This window comes from Peromyscus maniculatus, chromosome 23 (genome assembly GCF_049852395.1).
Source record: "Peromyscus maniculatus bairdii isolate BWxNUB_F1_BW_parent chromosome 23, HU_Pman_BW_mat_3.1, whole genome shotgun sequence".
Lineage (NCBI taxonomy): Eukaryota > Metazoa > Chordata > Mammalia > Rodentia > Cricetidae > Peromyscus > Peromyscus maniculatus.
In genome coordinates this window covers 8578034-8599581 of record NC_134874.1, presented here as the reverse complement: position 1 = coordinate 8599581, position 21548 = coordinate 8578034, and the positions used below count along the sequence as shown (strand labels likewise).

Genomic DNA, 21548 nt, shown 5'->3' with positions numbered 1-21548 from the left:
TTCCCACATGGATGTCTCTGCAACATGGTCATATCTGGTGCTCACAGAGGCCGAAAGAGGGTGTTGGATCCCCTAGAAGTGGAGTTACAGACATTTATGAGCATGAAACACCTTTTAAAAGACTTTTTGTAGGCTCCATTTTTCTAGCAGGTGTGGCTTATCCTCCTCTGCCTTGTCCTCTCCTAAGGGGGGTGAACCAAACGCGGCTTTGTGCGCTAGTCCGGGAAGGAGATTGGGTGGCCCCAGGCTTGCACTATGGGCCGGCTACAGTCACTCTCTGCCGGAAGTGGCAGAAGGCAGAGTGAACATGTTGGCAAGAGGGAGAATCAGGCCAAGAGCCCCAGGTCTGGGGCTGAATGACGGAGAGGCCCAGACCATTCTGGCACAGGCACATCTCTCTGGCTGACTCCTGAAGGTAGCCTAGCACGCAAGGCAGGGATGCTGGCTCAGACTCCAGTGGACCCGGGCTTGAGTTCTGGCTTCTGCCTCTGGCATGCAGTGCTGGTCAGGAAATTCAACCTTTAACCTCTCCCCATTTTCTCGCCGGGACAACAGGGGTACTCCTTAGAGGTGGTGGGGATTATATGAGCTATTTCAAGCAGAAGGGTGACCGTCACATGTCAAATCACACCCCATGAGGTCTTGGCTGTGGGGTTAATGATGATCGAAGGTGGTGCCTGCTGTTTTCTGTCTAATGATATGCCTATGAATGGTCTATCCCTAAAAACAAACAAACAAACAACAACAACAACAAAATCCAGGGCTGATGGTGGTGCACACCTTTACTCCCACCACTCAGGAGGCAGAGGCTGGAGGATCTCTGTGAATTCAAGGTCAGCCTGGCATACGTAACAAGTTCCAGGACAGTCAGGCTACTATATAGTGAAACCCGGTCTCAAAACCAAACCAAACCAAACCAACAAAATAACCAAACAGAAAAAATTCCTTTCTATGTCCCTTCCTTTCCTTCTTTTCTCTTTTTCTCTTCTTCCCCCTTTTTCTTCCTCTTCTTCCCCCCTCCTTTCTGGTCCCCTATGTAGCCCAGGCTAGCCTTGAGCTTACCCCTACCCTATTGTCTTCAGGCTCTCTAACACTGGGAGTACAAGCGTGTGCCATTATACTTGGTTCAGACAATATTTTTCTAACTCCTCAACTTGTCTCTCACAGCACATGTCCTCCAGGTTGTAGCCCCTGCTTGAAGAAGATGGTATTTATTTGCTGGAAGATGGCTTGCCACGGTTTGGATGCTTGGGACAAGTCCCAGTACAGAAGGAATGCCCTGGCAGACCCTGCCTGCTGGCTACCTTACTTGACACCAGTTCCTCCCTGCATCCCGATGACAGACATTTCCTGTCCCACCATGCAGGGTGAGGCTTGATAGTCATGGCAACATGTTAATTGCCATTGCGGCAGTGAATCTAAAGGATAGGTACGGGACCCAATCCTTTCCACCATAACCCGAGCAGACATCTGTCGGAGGCTCCTGGGCATGAGACTTGGCAGAAACGAACACCTCTTTGGGCTGGGGATGCAGTTTAATGGGTGCAATGTTTGCCCTGTATGGACAATACCCTGGGCTCCATCCTCAGCACCACATGCATAAAACCAGGCACAGAGGCACACACCTGGCACCCCAGCACTCTTCTGGAGGGGCAGGCAGGAGGGTCAGTGAATAAGGCTATCCTTGCCTAGGCAGTGCCTTTCATGCCAGCCTGGAGTCTATAAGACCCTGACTCAAAAACAAACAAATACACCCATGGAGAAGGGATCTGTTATGCTACCCAGGCTCGCCTGGAAACCCTAGGGTCAAGCAAATCTTTACCACAGTCTCCTGGGGAACGCTGTGCTGAAGACTGTCAAATTTCATTTCTTTTTGGTTTTCCTGTTTTGTTAAGATTTGTTTTTATTATTTTAATTGTGTGTGTATGTGTGTGTCTATATGCACAGGTCACATGAATGCGAGTGCCCACAGATGTCTGAGGTGTCAGATAGCCCTGGAGCTGGGTAACAGGTAGCTGTAAGCAGCCTGATGTAGGTGCTGGGAATTGAACTCAGATCCCCGGGAAGAGCAGTACATCCTCTTAACCACTAAGCCATCTCTCTAGCCCCCTCATTTTTGACTGTGTAGCCATGGCTTTCTGGAACTCATTTCTATAGACCAGAATGGCTTCCAACTCAGAGATTCACCTGCCTCTGCCTCCTGAGTGTGGGGATTAAAGGTGAGCACCACAGCATTTTGTCTGTGTGTGTCTCTGTGTGTGTGTGTGTATGCACCACATGCATACTGCACCCAAGAAGGTCAGAAGAGGGCGCTGCATCCCCTGGAACTGGAAACAGTTGTTAAGCAGCCTTATAGGGACTAGGGAGGGAAACTGAGTCCTCTGCAAGAGTCGTCAGCACTCATTGCTAAGCCATCTCTCCAACCCAAGGCTGGCAGAATTTAAAGATATAGATTTCAATCCCGCTCTTATACAAACATGAAATTGCTAGATGGTGTTGGGAGAATGGATGGACACCATGAGAACAGTGAGCTCAAACCTGGGTGTTCTAGAACAATTTCAGGTATACCAGTGGGGCTACCAGGTAATAGCTAGTTGGAGAGACTATCATATCTGAAGACAGAATGGGGAAGAAAAAAACTGGGTAGGGTGGTACATGTCTGTAATTCCAGCATTTGGGAGGCTGAGAAGGGAGGGTCATGAACTCAGGGCCAGCGGGACTGCAACATGAGATCCTGTCTCAACATCCTCTCCTACTTCACCAAAGGGGAGGAAGAAGTGTGAATGGAAGCCAACAGAGAGAAGATGAGGGATTCATTCATTCATAATCATTCATTCATTCACAAAGTACACCAAAGTCTATTGAGTAGCTACAATTCATAAGGAAATGGAGGTTACTGGCCAGTGTAGAGAATACTATCTCAATTAGCTGGGGAAAGTTTGGGTTAGGAAGGGGGAATAAAAAAAGGAAATGAAGCCAGGGGAAAGGGGTCTGCCAGACTCCAGAAACAACTGAGTAGCAGGGTCAAGCGCAAGTCTGTGTAAGCAGGAGATCTGGGCTTGCCTGCCCAGAAGCCAGGAGGAAGGGGGAGACAAGTAAAGTCAATGCATTTCAGAACGGGCAGTTCAGAGCTACTTAGGTATGCTTCCAAGGAAAACACCATCTGCCCATATAGTCACTCAGCAAACACTGGTTAAATGAGCAAGTAATGGGACAACTCTTCACTGGCGCATCTCCACAGACCCAGCATTACAAAGAGATGTGGGGACAGGCGGGTTTGTCCTAACTCCGAGGACCTTTCAGAAGTTAAGAAGGGTAGAGCAGTGTATTTCCTACAAACAAAAATCCCAACATCAGGGGCTCGGTGGTTAGGAACACCGGCTGCTTTTGCAGAGGACCTGGGTTCGATTCCCAGCACACACATGGCAGCTCACAACTGTCTGTAACTCTAGTTCTGGGAGACTGTCACCCTCTTCTGGTCTCTGCAGGTACTGCATACATGTGGTATCCAGACATACATGCAGGCATAACCACCATACATATAAAAATAAATTAATCTTAAAAAAATGCCAACATGACAAAACAGCATTCTGCACAAGGATTGTTGGTGACGGCACACTGCGTGTGCAGGGATTTCAGGATGATGAGTGTGGCTCTGATCCATTATCAGGAAAATTTTTTAATCTTACGACTATCAACCCCTCAACTCCCTCACCCCTCCCATATACTAACAGCCACCCCAGCATCGGACTCATCAGGACCAGCACATAGGTGCACACCATCTGTGCCTTCCCCTGGTACCTATCCTCACTAAAGCAGAGGGTTCAAAGCTTTCAGCTTCAGCTCCAACACATGAACGCTGTGACTTCAGTAAGGAGAAACCGTCAACATCCTGTTCAGTTCAAAGCCTCCTTACCTCCACCCTTATCCTCTCCTCTGCCCTTTTACCTTAGGAATATCACCAGTATCACCTTCTAAACTGCAGTATATTTTCCTTAATTGCACATTTTCTGTCTCCTGTTTCTAGAAGGTAAACACTGTCAGGGTGGTCTCTTGCTCATGACTCCATCTCCATCCTTTGACAGCCAGTATTTGGTTAAAAAATTAATTAATTAACTTTTTATACAACAAAACAATGTTGTAAAGCTTCTCTTAGAAATTAAGCGTGAAGAGGCAGGTGGATCTCTGTGAGTTTGAGGCCAGCCTGGTCTACAGAGTGAGTTCCAGGACAGCCAGGACGACACAGAGAAACCCTGTCTTGAAAAATGCAAACAAAACAAAGAAATTAAGTGTAAACTCAGGAGGACACTGCAAGTGTTACGGCTCTGTAGGGAAAGGTGTCCTGACTGCCAGGAGCCAGGCTATACCTACAGCTGCGAAGGGAAGGTCATCATGGGTCATGAAGGGGGAGGGGGAGGGGAGTAGGCATCACTGGTCATTCCCAGCTGCGAAGCCTACAAGCTATGAGACCAACCTGCCAGGCAAGATGGCCCACTGTGCAACAGTGGCACTCCTGGTATGGGGTAACCAACTGCTCTCTGATTGGATTTAAGACCCGAATCCCAGGAGGGATCTGTGCCTAGGACCGTAAACCTGGTCCAGAACCACAGCTGAAGAGATCACAGGCCCTAGGGAAACCGGAAACTGTTGTTTAGCAAGCTGACACAGTGTCAAGCTACCTTCTAAACGTCTTTTTATGTCCACAGACTACTCTCAGCCTCGATCACAGAAGCCTCTCTCTCCAGTGCTCAGTGGCGAAGGCAGACTCACAGCTTTATGATGTGCAAGAATGAGTGATGGATGAGTGCCCAGCCCCAACGAAGACAGTTCTACCATCCTTCTAAGGCTCCCTCCCGGAGCACTGTGGGAGACAGAAGCAGAAAGAACACAAGAGGGGCGCAGAGATGGCGGGATGGTCAAGCATGCAAAACAAAACTAAAAGCCACGGATTTGGGAAAGAGGCCCACAGTGATGGGAGGTGGTGGTGCTGACAGAGGTGAGGGGAAGGTGAAGATATGGAGAACAGTATAGAGTACACTGTGGCCCGGTGTGGGGACTCGCGCCTTTAATCCCAAAACTCAGGAGGCTCATCTACATAGCGAGTTCTAGGACAGCCAGGGCCTCCCACTTGCTGGGATTATTGTCACATGCCGCCTGCCACACCAGATCCCAGACTAAAGTTTTAAATTGTAGAAATGGCAAATAGGTCTGGGCAGTGGTGGTGCACGTCTTTAATCCCAGCACTCGGGAGGCAGAGCCAGGCAGATCTCTGTGAGTTTGAGGCCAGCCTGGTTTGCAGAGTGAGTTCCAAGACAGCCAAGGCTGTTATAAAGAGGAAACCCTGTCTCGAACTGCCCCCCCCCAAAAAAAAAGAAAAGAAAAGAAAAAAGAAAGAAGAGAAATGGCAAATAGGGTTTTCCAGAGGAAATTCTTTCCCACACTCCTACACAACCAAACAGCTTTGTGACTTTACAGGGCTGACTGCAGTTTATTCATGGAGGGGGGATGTTCTTGCTCTCCAGAAGTTTCTCACGTGGAACACTAGAACCTATAAGGTCTCAGGGGCCAGAGATGAGATGTGGACTTCGAGAACCAGGCTAAGGATGGAATAGAGAAACCAACCAGAGACCCTTCACCTTCGGCTGTATTAATGGCCTCCTTCTGACTCCTTGGGCTGGCACTTGCTTATCTATATCCAAAGCCAAGTGTACGGGTGACTTCTGAGTTGCTGCGGGCACACCTGACAGAACCAGCTTCGGGGCGGGAGGTTTATCTCTGAACGGAGTTTCAGAGGGTTTTGTGGCCCCAAAGACACGGCACAGATGTTCAGTGCACGGCAGCCAGAGCGCGCGGTTAAAGGGGTTCACACCACAGCCGAGCAGGAAGGAGAAGAGGGTGGAGGGATCCAGCAGGATCCAGGGTGGGTACGACTTTCAGATCCGGGGCAGGTAGGGTCTCCACTGGGCCCTGTCTCTAACAGATGCCAGAGCCTCCCCGTGTGGCCCCACTAACTAAGGAACCAGCTCCAGACCGGGTGTGGTGGCACGCATCTTTGATCCCAACATTCAAGGGGTGGTGTTGGGGGGTGGGCAGAGACAAGGGGATCTCTGCGAGTTCCAGGCCAGCCAAGGCTACATAGTGAGACCCTTTCTCAAAATAAAATAATGTTTTTTTTAATGCCAGAAGGCTGTTTATTGAAGGAGGGAGGAGGTTTTAAATACAGGCTTACAGCACAATGGGAGGGCCCCGGAGAGCAGAAGTTCGCTACTGATGTTTTACAATCTTGCATCTAAGCTGTTAACGCCCATTATACAGGATACACAGACAAGGAACTTCCCTTAAGCATTCAGGAGGGTGGAACCTGGCAGGAAATTAGCATAGGGAGGATATCAAGGTCAAGGTCAGCAAGCAAGGCAACAGTTACCCAAAAGAGGGGTCAGGGCCCTACAGGTCCTCCTTTTACTAAAAAAATGAGTAAAAAATAAAATTTTTACTAAAATATAAAATAAAAACAAAAATAAAAAAGATCACAATAGTGGCTGGGGGAGGTGGTTCAGCACATAAAGGTTCTTGTTGCCAAGCCTGAATACCAGAGGTTGATCCCCAGGTCTCTTTTGGTAGAAGGAAAGAACATGCTCCTGACCTCTGACCTCTATACAGGTGCCATGGCACACATATGACGCATGTGCACACACACATACACACACAAATAAATGACATTTTAAAGGATATTTTTAATTGCAGAAGATTGAGATGTGGCTCAGTTGGTGGAGGGTTTGCTTAGCATGCACCTTTAAAGGTCTGGGTTTAACCTCCAGACCTGCATAGAACTGGGCATGGTGGTGCATGTCTGTAATCCTAGTCCTGGGGAAGTGGAGGCATAAAGATCAGGAGCACAAGGTCATCCTGGGCTAAACAGAGCATTTGAGACCAGCCTGGGCTCCACAGTACCTTGTGAACTGGGGGAGATATTATAAACTATTTTTAGGTGCTATGAAGGGCTGAAGGTAAATAGAAAAGAACATGGCATCTGGGACGGGCTGCAAACCCCACTCTTCAGAACTACCTACAGCTGCTGCCTGAGGAGGTGAGAGGCGGGTCCTGTTTAAAGCAGAATGGGGTTCAAGCCCCAGGTCTACCCTATCTTGACCAGGGACTGGTCTCGGGCTCTGCTTGGCTCAGGGTCCCTATCTGTACAACAGACATAATTCATCAAACACACAGCTCGGCTTAACTGCTCCACAGAGTGGACTCAAGCAGGGGAAGCCGTCAGCAACCTTCGATCACTACAAACAAGGCACAGAATAACATGGAGAGTCAGTGCAGGGCCCACAGAAGACATACAAAGAACACGCCTGTCACCTTTCTTCTGTGTTACACATCACGGCGTTGGCTAAACTGCCTTCGGTTTCCTTCCTCGCTAAGCAGATGCAGGAGCACAAGCTGAGGCTGGGCTAGCGAGGCTACCTCCCTAACGCTGCGACCCTTTAATACAGTTCCTTGTGTTGTGTTGTGGTGACCCCAACCATACAATTATTGTTGCTGTCACTTCATAAACTGTAAATTTGCTACTGTTATGGATCATAATGTAGATATCTGTTTTCTGGTAGTCTTAGGTGACCCCTGTGAAAGGGTCATTTGACCCCCCACAAAGGGATTGCAATCCATAGGTTGAGAACCACTGAGTTAGGCTTTCTTTACTGGGCCTTAAATTTTGCTACAAAAGCCCATGCCTTTAATTCCAGCACTCAGGAGCACAGCCAGGCAGATCTCTGAGTTCAAGGCCAACCTGGTCTACAGAGCAAGTTCCAGACAGCCATGGATACACAGAGAAACCCTGTCTCAATCTTCCCCTCTTCCCCCACAAAAAAAGATATTTTCATGGGAACTTTTGCTTTCCACAAAATAAAGACTATGGAAGGATCTTGGAATTGGCCTCTTCAATTCTGCCTCTTATTTATAATTACTGGTATAGGTACTTTCTCACTTTTGTCCTATCTTGACTTAGATTCTTCTGGAACACCAAAGCACGTGACACTTTTGGCCATTTTAAATCCACTTGTGTTCCTAGAGACCAAAATTAATAAAATTCTGTCTTTACTTATATTTTTGAACACAGATTCATTCAAAATATGTCTATACGGGTCAGGCATGTAAGTTTTCATGTGTGTGGTTGTGCATGCATATGTAGAGGCCACAGAATAACCTTGGGTGTCCTTTCTCATTGTCCACCTTGTTTGTGTGTGTGTGGGGGGTGTGGGTCTCTCATTGGCCTGGAGCTTTGCCAAACAGGCTGGGCTAGCTGGCTGGTGAGCCCAGGGACCCTCCCGTCCCCACCTCCCCACTTCTGAGATTACAGGTGTGTGTTCCTGTGCCGGGCTTTTTATCTGTCGCGGTGGGTTCTGGGGATGAAGCTCGGGCCTCACACTCAGATGGCTGGCACTTTACTGACTGGTAACGTCACTCACACAAGGATAACAAATTCACTCGGTTCCCTCTGCCACTCTCTCCCTCCTCCCTCTCCCTCCTCCCTTCTTTCCAGTGTTTCCCAACACAGTCCTGTGTATTTGAGGCTGGCCTTGAACATGCCATCCTCCTGACTATTTCTGAGGTCACACGAGTGTGCCACCACGTCAGCTAGGGTCCATCTTTAAAAGATGATTACTACTATTATTATTATTATTTTACCTGTTACACTTTGGATTCAATCATTTCATTATAGACTAGAACACAGTTAACACTCACCCCTGGCTTTCAGTTTATATAGGATCTGCACTTTGGAGTGAGCCTACCCCTCCCAGTACCTACCCTGGTAGCCACTTACAAGTGGGACAGAAGAACTGAATTCATAACTTTGTTTCCTTTGAATTAATTGAAATGTAACTCTCTGTTGGGGTGAGCAGCCACATCACCGGAGATAGTTCAAGGTGGTGTGAAAAGGCTCCAGTAGTTATAGTAAGTTGTACAATGAGGAGACTCCCAACTGAAGTGCACAGGCTGTCTCACTGTCCACACGGCAGACTCATCGGGTGGTGCCCCAAGAGTCAGCGCTGGTTTTACCACTTTATGAATCAACCTTCTGCCCTCCCTTGCCCCAGTGGTGTGCTCACATTCTCTGTTTGAAGTCATTTGTGAAAAATAAAGCCAAGATCAGAACTCTAAGGAGGGGTCTAACTTTGACCCTAGGCAACAAAGCTCGACTGCTTCCGGACTGATGATGCTTCATGTCCCCGCCCACACCTCCTCTTTGGATGTTCACGTTGCCAGTGATCTGTGGGTCTCTGCTCTTAAGCTGATGTCAGCTGGCCCTCAGCAAGGAAGGGGTGAGGGCAGGTGTGTCCCTGTGTCTTTTTTCACGGGGCACAGGAGAGCAGCTATGGCGCCCCACCCGTCCTCGGAAACACATTCCCAAACACTTCCCAGTGGCATTCTACCGCTGGCTAGAGGTCATGGTTTCGGTCATGAACTGCTCATGAACTTTCAGATTATAACAACTGGTTGTAAATGCCCAACTTGCCACCTCAGAGAATGCATCTGATAACTCAAGAACTGTGAAAGGTTAGGCTGCAGACAGCTCCACCATCCTGCTACCATTTGCCCTGGCTGCACCACACCATGGCTGTGGTTCTTATCCCAGCAGCAGTCAAGGCAGCCTGCTGGGGTCACGTCTGGCCTCCATTCATCTTAGAATAACTGCATGAAAGCTTTTGTTTGCACAAGTGTTTTCAGGGATCTAACTATTTTCAACTATTTTAATCACCCCACAAGATGGGGGAATCACTCTGATCACACCCACCATGTCCAGGGCATCACCCAGTGTGGTGGTCTGAATAAAAATAGCCTCCAGAGGCTCCTAGGAAGTGGCACTATTTTTTTTTTCTTTCAAGACAGGGTTTCTCTGTGTAGCTTTGCGCCTTTCCTGGAACTCACTCGGTAGTCCAGGCTGGCCTCGAACTCACAATGATCCACCTGGCTCTGCCTCCTGAGTACTAGGATTAAAGGCGCCACCACCGCCCGGCATGGAAGTGGCACTATTAAGATGTGTGGTCTTGTTGGTGCACTTTGAGGTTTCAAACGCTGAAGCCAGGCCCAGTCTCTCTCTCTCTCTCTCTCTCTCTCTCTCTCTCTCTCTCTCTCTCTCTCTCTCTCCCTGCTGCCTGCCAACCCAGATGCAGAACTCTCAGCTCCTTCTCCAGCATCATGTCTGCCCACATGCCGCCATATTTCCCACCATGATGATAATGAACTAAACCTCTGAAACTGTGAGCCAGCCCCAATGAAATATTTTCCTTTATAAGAGTTGCTGTGGTCATGGTGTCTCTTTATAGCAATAGAAACCCTAATTAAGACATCCAGACACAGCTCTGCAGAAAAAAGGCCCCAGAAAAAGGTGACTAGCTCATGGCATTGCTGTGATACAACACCCTAACAAAAGCAATTTAGGGGAGACATGGCTTATGCTAATTTACGAGTCCCCCTTTGGAGCCTAGCATGGCAGGGAAGTCAGGGTGGCAGGAGTATGAAGCTGCTGGTCATAGCCACAGTGTGGAGCAGAGAGAACCTCTCTTCACCCAGTCTAGGTGGTGGTGGGGGGTGTCTTCCCACCTCAGCTAACCCAATTAGAACACACACACACACACACACACACACACACACACACACACACACACCTGCCCACGGGCCAACGCAGTCTGGACAGTTCCTCATTGGGACTCTCCTTCCCAGGTGACCCATGCAATGAGAACTGACTGTCACAGCTCTGCACCAGGGGCGAGCATATAGAAACAGACATGGCTGTGCCCGTCTGACTAACCTACAGCTGAAGAGTTTCATCTGGCACTTCCGTTTATCTCTTGGAATCACCCTCCCATCCCGTCCTCCCCACCCCCCCAACTGCAAAGGTGGCCTTTTGCTTCCTCCTCCTGACTGAGTGTGGGTACCACCCTGTCCGCACTTGCTGTCACCCCCTTCTCTTGCTCCTTGTCATCCATTCCTTCCCTTGGCTGCTTCCTTCTCTACCCTAAACGCTTGTTTCTAACAGCGCCCTTTATCTGCTGTTCACACTTGGTGAGCTGTGCACAGATCCTTCTGAAGTGTGAAGTACACACACATCTCCAAACATACAAGCATGTAAGTCCTTCACGTGCTGTGTGACTTCAGAGAGCTCAGCTTAAATCTGTGCCTTAGCAGGCTAGAGAGATGGCTGTGGTTAAGGGCATTGGCTGCTCTTGCAGAGGGGATCTGGGTTTGGTTCCCAGCATTCTCATGGTGGTTCCTGACCTCCTGTTAACTACAGTTCCAAGGTATCCCACGCCCTCTTCTGGCCTCTTTGGGTACTGCATGCATGCAGTGCACAGGCATACCTGTAGGCAAACATGTAAAATAAAAATCAATAAATCTTTAAAAAAAAATGTGTGCCCTAAACTTGGAGAGTATCCTTGACTGGTTGAAACTGGACTGACTGCTCAACCTGTTCACAATCGCTATCTCATTGTAATGAGAATTTAGGGTAAACAGAGTAAAGCAAAAAGCAATGTAGGAATTATCCAGAGTTGGAGGTTTGGGTCGGGGATAGAATGCTTGCTAGCACGTGCCAAGGCCCTATGGTCAACTGCTGGCAAAGCGCGCGCGCGCACACACACACACACACACACACACACACACACACACACTCCACAGCTTTCCTTGGTGTGTTTAGGGGGCACCTCTGATGGGGTGCATCTGATGGGGTGCATCTGATGGGGGTACTGGCACTCCTTTTTTTCTTTAATCCAGAACAGAGTGGAGGAGGACTTAGTGTGGGAAAGAAAGATGCCAACGAAGGGCAGAGTGCAGACAGGAAGCCTCACCACAATGGAATCTCATCCCGTGCAAAAGGTATTTTATAATATGTAATTATGTCTCCCAGTCATCCGTAACAACAGCCACTGGCTTGATCTACAAAATCTGAGTAGATCCTGAGTCTTCAGAGCCAGCTTTTCATAGATACCACCAGAAACTCACACACTATAATTAATGAACTCTATCAAATTTTTCCAAAATTAATGCAATAAAAATGCAAAATATGGGATCTCTAGCTGAGTAAAGGCTAAAAGAACTCACAAATAGGCCGGGCGGTGGTGGCGCACGCCTTTAATCCCAGCACTCGGGAGGCAGAGGTAGGTGGATCTCTGTGAGTTCGAGGCCAGCCTGGGCTACAGAGTGAGTTCCAGGAAAGGCGCAAAGCTACACAGAGAAACCCTGTCTGGAAAAACCAAAAAAAAAAAAAAAGAACTCACAAATAATTGTTTCCCATTTTTACCACACAACGAGGAAACCTCTTGCTAGTCTTAACAACTAGCTTAAGCGTGGCATCAAACCTTCCCCTCAGGGACCATGGAAGATGGGGAGAACCAATTCCATGAAGATTTGAGTAATTACAGGAAGGAAACAGCAGTAGCTGTATGCAGAGGAAGTGCTTTAGAAATCCATAAATAGGAAAAATGACGGTGGAAAAGACTTTTTGGAAACAAAGGTGCCATATGGCAGAGGACAGCTGTATCAGAGTGTACCACCAATCATAGGATCTCACAGCAAGGACAGAAGTCAACGGATGATACCAGGAGCCAAAACACGGAATGCAACATGGCTTGGAAGTCAAGAGAGCTGTGGGAAAAGGAAAACATACAATCACTGCTGAAATAAATGAAGTCTGCAAGGGAAGTTGAATAAAGAACTGGGAACACTGAAAAAGGCACAGTGACTCAAGTATACTACTGACTCAAGGATACTACCAAGCCTTTGGGGGAAAACAGCATCAGAAGATGCTGAACAAAGTTTAAAAAAAAAACTTAAAGGAAATTATAGACATGAAAGATGGACACATTAACCATCAGTATTCTTGAGGAAGATAATGAAAACATATTAAAAATATAAAACTAAAATAATTCTAGAAATAAGAAAAAAAGTTGAAGCTCTAGTTTGAAAGGACACCACACCATCCCGGGCAAAATTATCATAGAATTAGATAGTGAGACATCCTCTAAATCACTGAGTTACTCATGCTAAAAACAAATTCTACAGCACCGAGACTCAAAGACTCAAAGGCAACTTTGGAATATTTACAACCTAAAGACCACTCCAAGGCCGATATTCCACATTAATATTTGAATTTACTGGTTAGAAATTATTATTTATCATCAAAAGTGTTTTCATGAGTATTATTATTTCACTGTTTTCTCGAGATGCTTTAGACAAAAATTGTTGCTAAGGAAAAATCAAAGCAGACGAAATGAATAAGACCCAAGGGAGTCCTCACATTATTAGGTGTTTAAAAATGAGGAAAGAGGGGCTGGAGAGATGGCTCAGCAGTTAAGAGCACTGGCTACTCTTCCAAAGGACCTGGGCTTGATTCCCAGAACCCATATGTAGGTTCACAATCATGTGACACCCTCTTCTGGCCTCTGCAGCCACACAAGTGGTGCACAGACATACATTCAGGTAAAACACCCATATGTGTAAAATAACAGTTGAAAACCATTTTGAAAACGTAGTGCTTTAATTCAACATTTGTAGCATAGAAGTCTATGGAAGCTGTCTGGAGAGGCAGCTCAGTAGGAGAGCCCAGCATGTCCGGAGCTCTAGGTTCAACCCCCAGTAACACCACTCTCCAGGTAAGCTTATGAAAGAAATACGGTTCAATTCCGTAGCAACATGGTCTGTTAGACTCAGCAATGTGGACCTACTACACATGAGGCCCTGGGTTCAGTCCCTAATACTGCAAAACAAAGCGGTGGAGAAAGAAAGAAAAGAGTGTGTATGGGGGAGACTATACAACTACACCATAATTTTGGGGTGCCAAGGTCACATATGCTGTTTCAGTCATCTATGGATAGTCTTGCCTCACACAACTCCAACCAAGTAAGGTGTTGTTATGGGTTGGTTGGGCGAGTGGATGGTAATAAGGGAACAGGTTCTCGAAATAATGTATCTGCTAAAGGTCTATGATTAGCTAGGCATAGTGCTGCATGCCTATAGTTCCAGCACTGGGAAGGTGGAGGCAGAAGGATCAGAAGTTCAAGGCCAGCCTCAGCAAGGTAGAAGCCTTGCCTCACAAGAGAAATGCTAAGTTTATGGTTGATAGCTGCCTTAGATTTCCTTTTTCCTGTTGCTGTGATAAAAAACAAACAAAAAACCCACATTGGTAGAAGCAGCTTTATGGAGAAAGGGTTAACGTTAGCTCCTGGCTCCAGGCTCCTGGCTCCAGGTTACAGTGCGTCTTGGTGGGGAAGTCGAGGCAGCAGGGGCTTGAGGCAGCTGGTGGCAGATGTCTGTGATGACATCAGATGACAGTGATTCAGGCATGCTGCTGCTCACCGCCCCGCCCCTTCTCCATAACCCCGCCCCCTTCTCCACAGCCCCACCCCCTTCTCCATAGTCCAGGACCCCATCCAGGGAACGCTGCCACCCACAGTGCCCTGGACTTCCCGCCTTAATGACATGCGCGGGGAGACCCGTCTCTAGGAGATCCCGGAGTCTGTTGACAACACTGACCATCAACAGACCCAACGAGTGCTATAACCTACATATGTTTATGTTTTATACTCAAGTTATTCGCATCATCTCTCATTCTGGTGCGACTTAAAAAATGCAGAAATGAAATGGAAGCTTAAGGGGCTAATGGCCCCCAGACGCCACGGAGTCAACAGACAGGAGAGGCTCACAGTTTGTGCCACGAGCTTGCACTCTTGGCGTTATTTTTGGCTGTGGAGTAGCACCAGTCCCCACTGGGGGCCTGTAGTATCGCCACCTCACACAACAATCCCCCCCAAAAAAGGAGAGTGTTAAGGAGAACACTGCAGGGAGAGTTGGGAGAGGTGAATTCCAGCTACAGAGGTGTGACCTTCTGAGGCTCCGCCCTGCTAGCCTTGTATCAAATCTGCAGGGAATTGAAACTGGGAGGGGTGGGGAGGGAGGCTGTCCCTAAAGAAGGGGGAGGGAAGGAGGGGAATGCTGAGAAGAGAAGACACCAGTTGAAAAGAGCAAAGAAAATAAAATCTTATAAAAAAAAAATGACCTTAGGGGACAGGGACGAGGTTCAGTGGGTCAAGTGCTCGCGTTAACATTCAGGAAGCCCTGGCACTCCCTAAGCGCCACATAAACCAGGGTGTGGTGGCACACACGCCAGTAATCCCAGAAGGGAGGAGGCAGGACATCGGGGAGATCAAGGTCATCCTTGGCTACATAGTGAGTTCAAGGCAGTCCAGGCTACATGGGAGAGTGTGTGTGTGTGTGTGTGTGTGTGTGTGTGTGTGTGTGTGTGTGTGTGTGTGTGTCAGAGAGAGAGACAGAGACAGATAGACAGACAGACAGAGAGAGACAGAGACAGAGAGAGAGAGAGAGACAAAGAGGAGCTTTAAAATTCAAAACAGGGTTAGAGAGATGGTAAAGGAACTTGTTGCCAAGACTGATGCCCTGGTTGTGATCCTCGGGACATGCTGAGGACTGACTCCTGAAAGGTGTCCTCTGACCTCCACGCGTGTGCCATGGCATGCCCCTCCCCCGGCCCCATATTTCCACCAAATAGATAGATAGATGAACGATAAATGAATAAAAAGCAAGCCATCAAACAAAACTCCCGTATAAATTAAACTTATTTTTAGATTTAGTTATTCTATGCCTATGGGGGGTGTTTTGCCTGTACGTCTGTGTGCTATGTGCATGTCTGGTGCCCACAGAGGCCCGAAGGGGGAGCTAGGTCTCCCAAGACTGGAGTTACAGATGGTTCTGAGCCTACACCTTCGGATGCAGGTGGTGGGAATCAGGCCTGGGTCCTTTGCATGGGTAGCCAATGCTCTTAATCACTCAGCCACCTCTGCAGCTTCTCGTCTGTCAATTAAGAGGAAAGGTGAGCTGTTACACATGGAAGGCATCCGAGCCTATTAAAGCCAAGGGGAGGCTGCTCCACAGGACTTCACTGCCAGGCTGGGTCAATAGCAACCGCCTTACTGGGCTGAGCTTACAGGACAGGAATGACTCTGCACGGGGGCTGAGAGTTAGGGAAATGAAAACCAAAACTTTCCGATGAAAGAGGGCCAGAGGGACTTCTCAGGAGAGAGCGACGGACTCCGCTTTGGTGACTCAGCCATGGGGGTACTGACCACAGCTGCCCTCCAAGTCATCTCTGCCCTTCACAAAGCATTTGTCACAACCTGCCTGTTGCTAAGCCTCCTTGCTCTTCAAATGAATCAGCCAGGGGTGGGTCCAAAATCAGGCTCAGGAGGAAGTTCTAGGACCTTCCAAGGCTACAATATACAAATCTCCCAGACGTGACATTTGAGTTTCTAGAACACACACACACACACACACACACACACACACACACACGTTCTGTACCTGTCACTCTGAACATGCTTCATTCCCAAGTCCATGTCCTATATGAAATCTAGGTTGTTGTCCAACAGGCTTATTAACTCAAATGCAAATTAAATTCCTTATTTTGCATTGTAAGATATCCTTTAAGCCCGCAGGCTACTGGTACAGTCCTTATCTCCTGTCACAGTCAGCTCCAGCTGTCAACTTGCCATAAACCTAGAGTCACCTGGGATGTCTATGAGCATGTCTGTCTTTCTTGATTGCTAACTGATGTAGGAAGACACAGACCACAATAGGTGGAGCCGAGGTGGGCTTGAACTCTCTATACAAGAAAGCTAGCTGAGCAAGCCAGAGGTGCCAGCCAGTAAGCAGGCTTCCCAAGCTCCCTGCCTTGCCTTGCTTGGGTGCTGGGCAGGGACCTAAGCTGAACTCAGGGTTTGACTCTGCTAAATTGCTTTTGGTCGTGGTGTTAATCACAGTAATAGGGAGTAAACAGGGCCGGGTGGTGGGATTAGGGTTTAATCCCAGCACTCGGGAGGCAGAGCCAGGCAGATCTCTGTGGGTTCCAGGCCAGCCTGGTCTACAGAGAGAGATCCAGGAAAGGCTTCAAAGCTACATAAAGAAACCCTGTCTCAAAAAAAAAAAAAAAAACCAACCAACCAACCAACCAACCAACCAACCAAACAAGCCCCAAAACAACAACAAAAAGCCAGGAAGTAAACTGGGATTCCTAGATACATGAGTCTCCGGATTGGGTCCCCAGCACTGTAGAAAGCAAAATAATAATCTTGACCATGTGATTAAAAACACAGCCAGATAAGAAGCAATTGAAAAACTATGCAGCACATGAAAATGACTTGTAAACTGAGATGAGGATGATTAGGCACTAAACTTCTGTATTTCTAAGATTTTGGTGGTGTTTGTTATTTATTATCTCTTATTTCATTTTTAAAAGTGCGGCTCTGCCAGGTGGTAGATAGAGGTGGCACATTCCTTTAATCTCAGGAGGCAGAAGTAGGAGATCTCCATGAGTTCGAGGCCAGCCTGGTCTATAGAGTGAGTTCCAGGACAGCCAGGGCTACACAGAGAAAGCCTATCTGGAAAAACCAAGGAGAACAAAATGAAATAAAACAAAAACCGCGTGGCTCAAGCCATTGCACTGGCCCACGCCTTTCATCCCGGCACTCTGGAAGTAAGGCAGACAGATTGCTGAATTCGAGGCCAGCCTGGTTTGTTAGTGAACTTCAGACCAGCTAGGGCTGCATAGTGAGACCCTTTCTCAAAAAACAAACAAAAAAAATAAAGGTATGGTTCTTCTCCTCTGTACACACTTCATCCACAGTAAGACCACAGGATACCAAGGCAAAGACCTTGCTTTGGAGGAGGAGGTTCAGACAGCAGGAATAACCCGTCCCATGCGATCCAATCAGTTCATTCCGGAGCTGAAATCCTAGCTCAGTTTTCCATCACAAGGATTACCAGACATTATCAAGACTGGAGTTTCGCTCAGGAGTAAGTACAAGGACCTTCCTGACGGCACTCGTGAGCATAAGCTGCCGGCAAGAGCTGGTGAGGTTGAGGGTGTGCATGCAGCCTGACTTGAGCACCCGCGGCGCCGGGATTGAGCGGCTGTTGTAATGGTAAACGTAAAAGACGTGGTAGACATCCCTCCATAGAGGAGAGGACTGTGGCATGGTCATCAGACCTAAAGCCAAACTTGGGCTTACATCAACAAATTCATCTGAGTTGCTCAATAGCAAAACCAGATGAGAGAAAGCAGGTTGAAGATCTGCACTTAGGACGAACGGAACTCAAGCGGAATTTAGCACAACTTCGTGTCTCTTGTGAAGGACGTATAAACAGGCATATGGAACAAGCATATGGAAATGGTAAACGGACCTCAGTGCAGCCACTCCTGAAGGGCAGGGATCTCCTGAAGGAGGTGGGGGGTTGGGGGCAAAGGAACGCACCTGGTAGAGAGGGAGGTGCCAACTATTGAATACTGCATTTCTTTCAAAAATCAGTTCTGCGAGACAATGTCACTGATGCAGGATCTGGGACTGTAGGTCCTGGACAGGGAGGAAGGGAGGGATCTGAGGTTTACTGGACACAGATTCAGCCTGAGACGATGACAGATTTCTGGGGACAGTGGAGAGGCTGGCGCCTGAAGTGATTTATGACGGATCTCTACAACTTAGACATAGTAAGTCAAATACTGAATATGCTCTAGTTTGTATACTAATAAAACTTGGCATCCCCCCCCACCCAAACACACACACATGGTTGTACTGGCTAGTTTTATGCCAACTTGCCACAAGCTAGTCATTTGGGGAACCTCAGTTGAGAAAATGCCCCCACCAGACTGGCCTGTGGCCTAGCCTGTGGTGAATTTCCTTGACCGAGGATTGATGTGTGGGTAGGGCCTAGCCCGCTGTGGGTGATGGCATCCCTAGGCCGGTAGTCCTCAATGGTATAAGACACCAGGCTGAGCGAGCCAGTCAGCAGCACCCCTCCGTGGCCTCTGCATCAGCTCCTGCCTCCGGGATCCTGCCCTGTTTGTGTTTCTGCTCCGATTTCCCTTAGCGAGAGAACGGAACTGAACTGTGGGCCAAATAAACCCGTTCCTCCCCAAGCCGCTCTTGGTCATGGTGTCCTATCCCAGCAACGGGAACCCTAATGAAGACAACGACTAACTAACTAACTGTTCAGAATATGGGATTACAGGTGTAGGCCAATGGAGTGAACGTAGAGAGAGTTGTGATTTTTGCTGTTGCTTTCATTCATTTTTATTTTATACATTTAATATGTCAGAGGACAACTTTGTAGTATCCATTCTCTCTCTCTCTCCTGTGTGTGGTTCTGGGATCGAACTCCGGTCATCGGGCTTGGCAGCAAGCCCCTTTCCCCACTGAGCCATCTTGCCGGCCCCACTATAGGCTTTAAAGATATATTTACATAACTTCAACACTCACCAACATTTCCTAAAGTCGATGCTCCAGCACGTGAATGATAAGGTAGCAACCAGGGCTACCCCTGGGATTTTTCACCCCTTTGTCTCCTCTCTTGCTAAAATGTATCTTTTTGCCTAGCTCCTAAGCCCTTTACTTTGTTCCCTCCCCGCCCCCCTTCCCCAGGCGGCTAGCAGTTTACTCTGGATCCTCCAGCACTTTCTATCCACTCCAGCCAGCACACTGCTCTGTCACTGTTAAGCAGCCGCTCAAGGAGAGGGCCTGCCCACCGCTCCAGAGTGCAGGAAGAAACTGGGCTGCTCGGCCCGAGTCAGAGTCAATGAATCGAAAATGAACCGCTGCTGTTTACGAGGAGAATTAGAGCACGGTTTGTGAGTCCTCGCGTTTAGAAACGGCCCGGATGTCCATCAGAAAAGGAACGGGTTCCAGCCTGCCTGTGATTTCTGGGTAGCTGATATGAGTCAAGCGGACCCCTGGGGAGGATGTCCTGTGAAAGCCGAAGGTATAAAAGTCTAATCTGCACGCAGCCTCACAGATGCAGCGGTGATGGCAAGCGCACCTGCAATCTCAGTGGCCCAGGAGGTGAGAGCAAGAGGATCAGATGGCCAGCTCAGGTCACAAACAAACAGACAAAACAGTAATATAATAACATGAACATCAGGCACGATAAAGGAAAAATCTAGAAACGTCTGCCCGAAGTACATAGAGTGGGAATGATTATGATAGTGCAAAGGTTTGGGGAATTTTTATTTTTTAATTTTTTGGGGGGGATTTTTAGATTCATAACTTTTTTCCCCTTTTCTTGAGGCAGGATCTAACTATGTAGCCCTGGCTAGCCCATCTATGTAGACACCAGGCTGGCTTTGAACTCAGAGATTGCCCCTGCTTCTGGGATTACAGGTGTGTTCCACTTTGACCAGCTAGACTGGTGACTTATTTCACTGAAGTTGCCTATATGGTGTGTTACTGTATTATTTTAATTAAAAATAATAATTTTGAACCGGATGGTAACAGAAAGATCTTACATCATGTCTCCACTATGTTTTATAATCAACCTTTTATTTATTTATTTTAATTACAAAAAAAATTACATAAAGAAAAAACCTCCAGGGCGGTGGTGGCCCACGCCTTTAATCCCAGCACTTGGAGACAGAGGCAGGTGGGTCTCTTCATTCCTTCCTGGTCAGCCTGGTCTACAGAGTGAGTTTCAGGCCAGGCAGAGTTGTACAGTGAGACCCGTTTGAAGAAAAATGTATGATTATTCTGATTTACCCCAACAGTTAAAATACATAAATTAATTTTAACTTCCAGGTTGCCTAAAAGCAAGTGACAGGAGAGAGAGATTTAATTTGGGGGTTATAGTTTTCCAATTCAGTCTGGAAGAACAGACATCAGAACCATAAACACATAGCTAGGGACAGTTAGGGGAAAACCAAGAAGGCATTCTCTCAGGTATTACTAGAGATTATCGGTGGCATAGCAGAAACCAGAGGCCTGGAGTCAGACCAAAGACTCGCAAGTAAAGATGAATGGACGAAAGGGTAGACTGCGGGTCTCAATGGGCCACACTACAGCTTCCACAAGACTGTCCTTTTTTTCTGTTTTTGTTTTTGTTTTTTAATTTTGATTTGGGGGCAGTGACAAGGGCAGAGGGCAGATGCGAGGGGATGAGATAAGTGGGATCAGAATGCATGATGTGAAATCCACAAAGAATCAATAAAAAAAGAAAGAAAGAAAAGAAGAGAAAAGAAACTGTAAGCCCAGTGAGATGGCGGGTAAAGAAGTCACCAGTAAGCCTGATGGCTTGAGTTCCACACCTGGAACCCACACGACAGAAAGAGAAAACTGACACCTGGAAGCTGTCCTCTGACTTAAAACCCACTCCACATGGTGGTGTACATTCGTAAATCCAATAAGGAAAGTGTAATGACAATTCTTTTTTTTTTTTTTTGGTTTTTCAAGACAGGGTTTCTCTGTGTAGTTTTGGTGCCTGTCCTGGATTTCGCTCTGTAGCCCAGGCTGGCCTCGAACTCACAGAGATCTGCCTGGCTCTGCCGCCTGAGTGCTGGGATTAAAGGCATGTGCCACCAATGCCTGGCTGTGTAGTAACAATTTTATAACTTTAAAAAAGAGAGAGAGAGAGATGGGCGTGGTGGTCCAAACCTTTAATCCCAGAACTCATGAGGCAGAGGCAGGTGAGTCTCTGAGGCCAGTGAGACCCTGTGT

At 47.6% G+C, this 21548-nt stretch overlaps 1 protein-coding gene across 2 annotated transcripts in view; it reads right to left on the bottom strand.

The window, feature by feature from the left end:
* The window catches only part of Taok3 (TAO kinase 3), a 179133-nt gene that overhangs the window by 117038 nt on the left and 40547 nt on the right, over nt 1–21548 (bottom strand). The window lies entirely within an intron of this gene.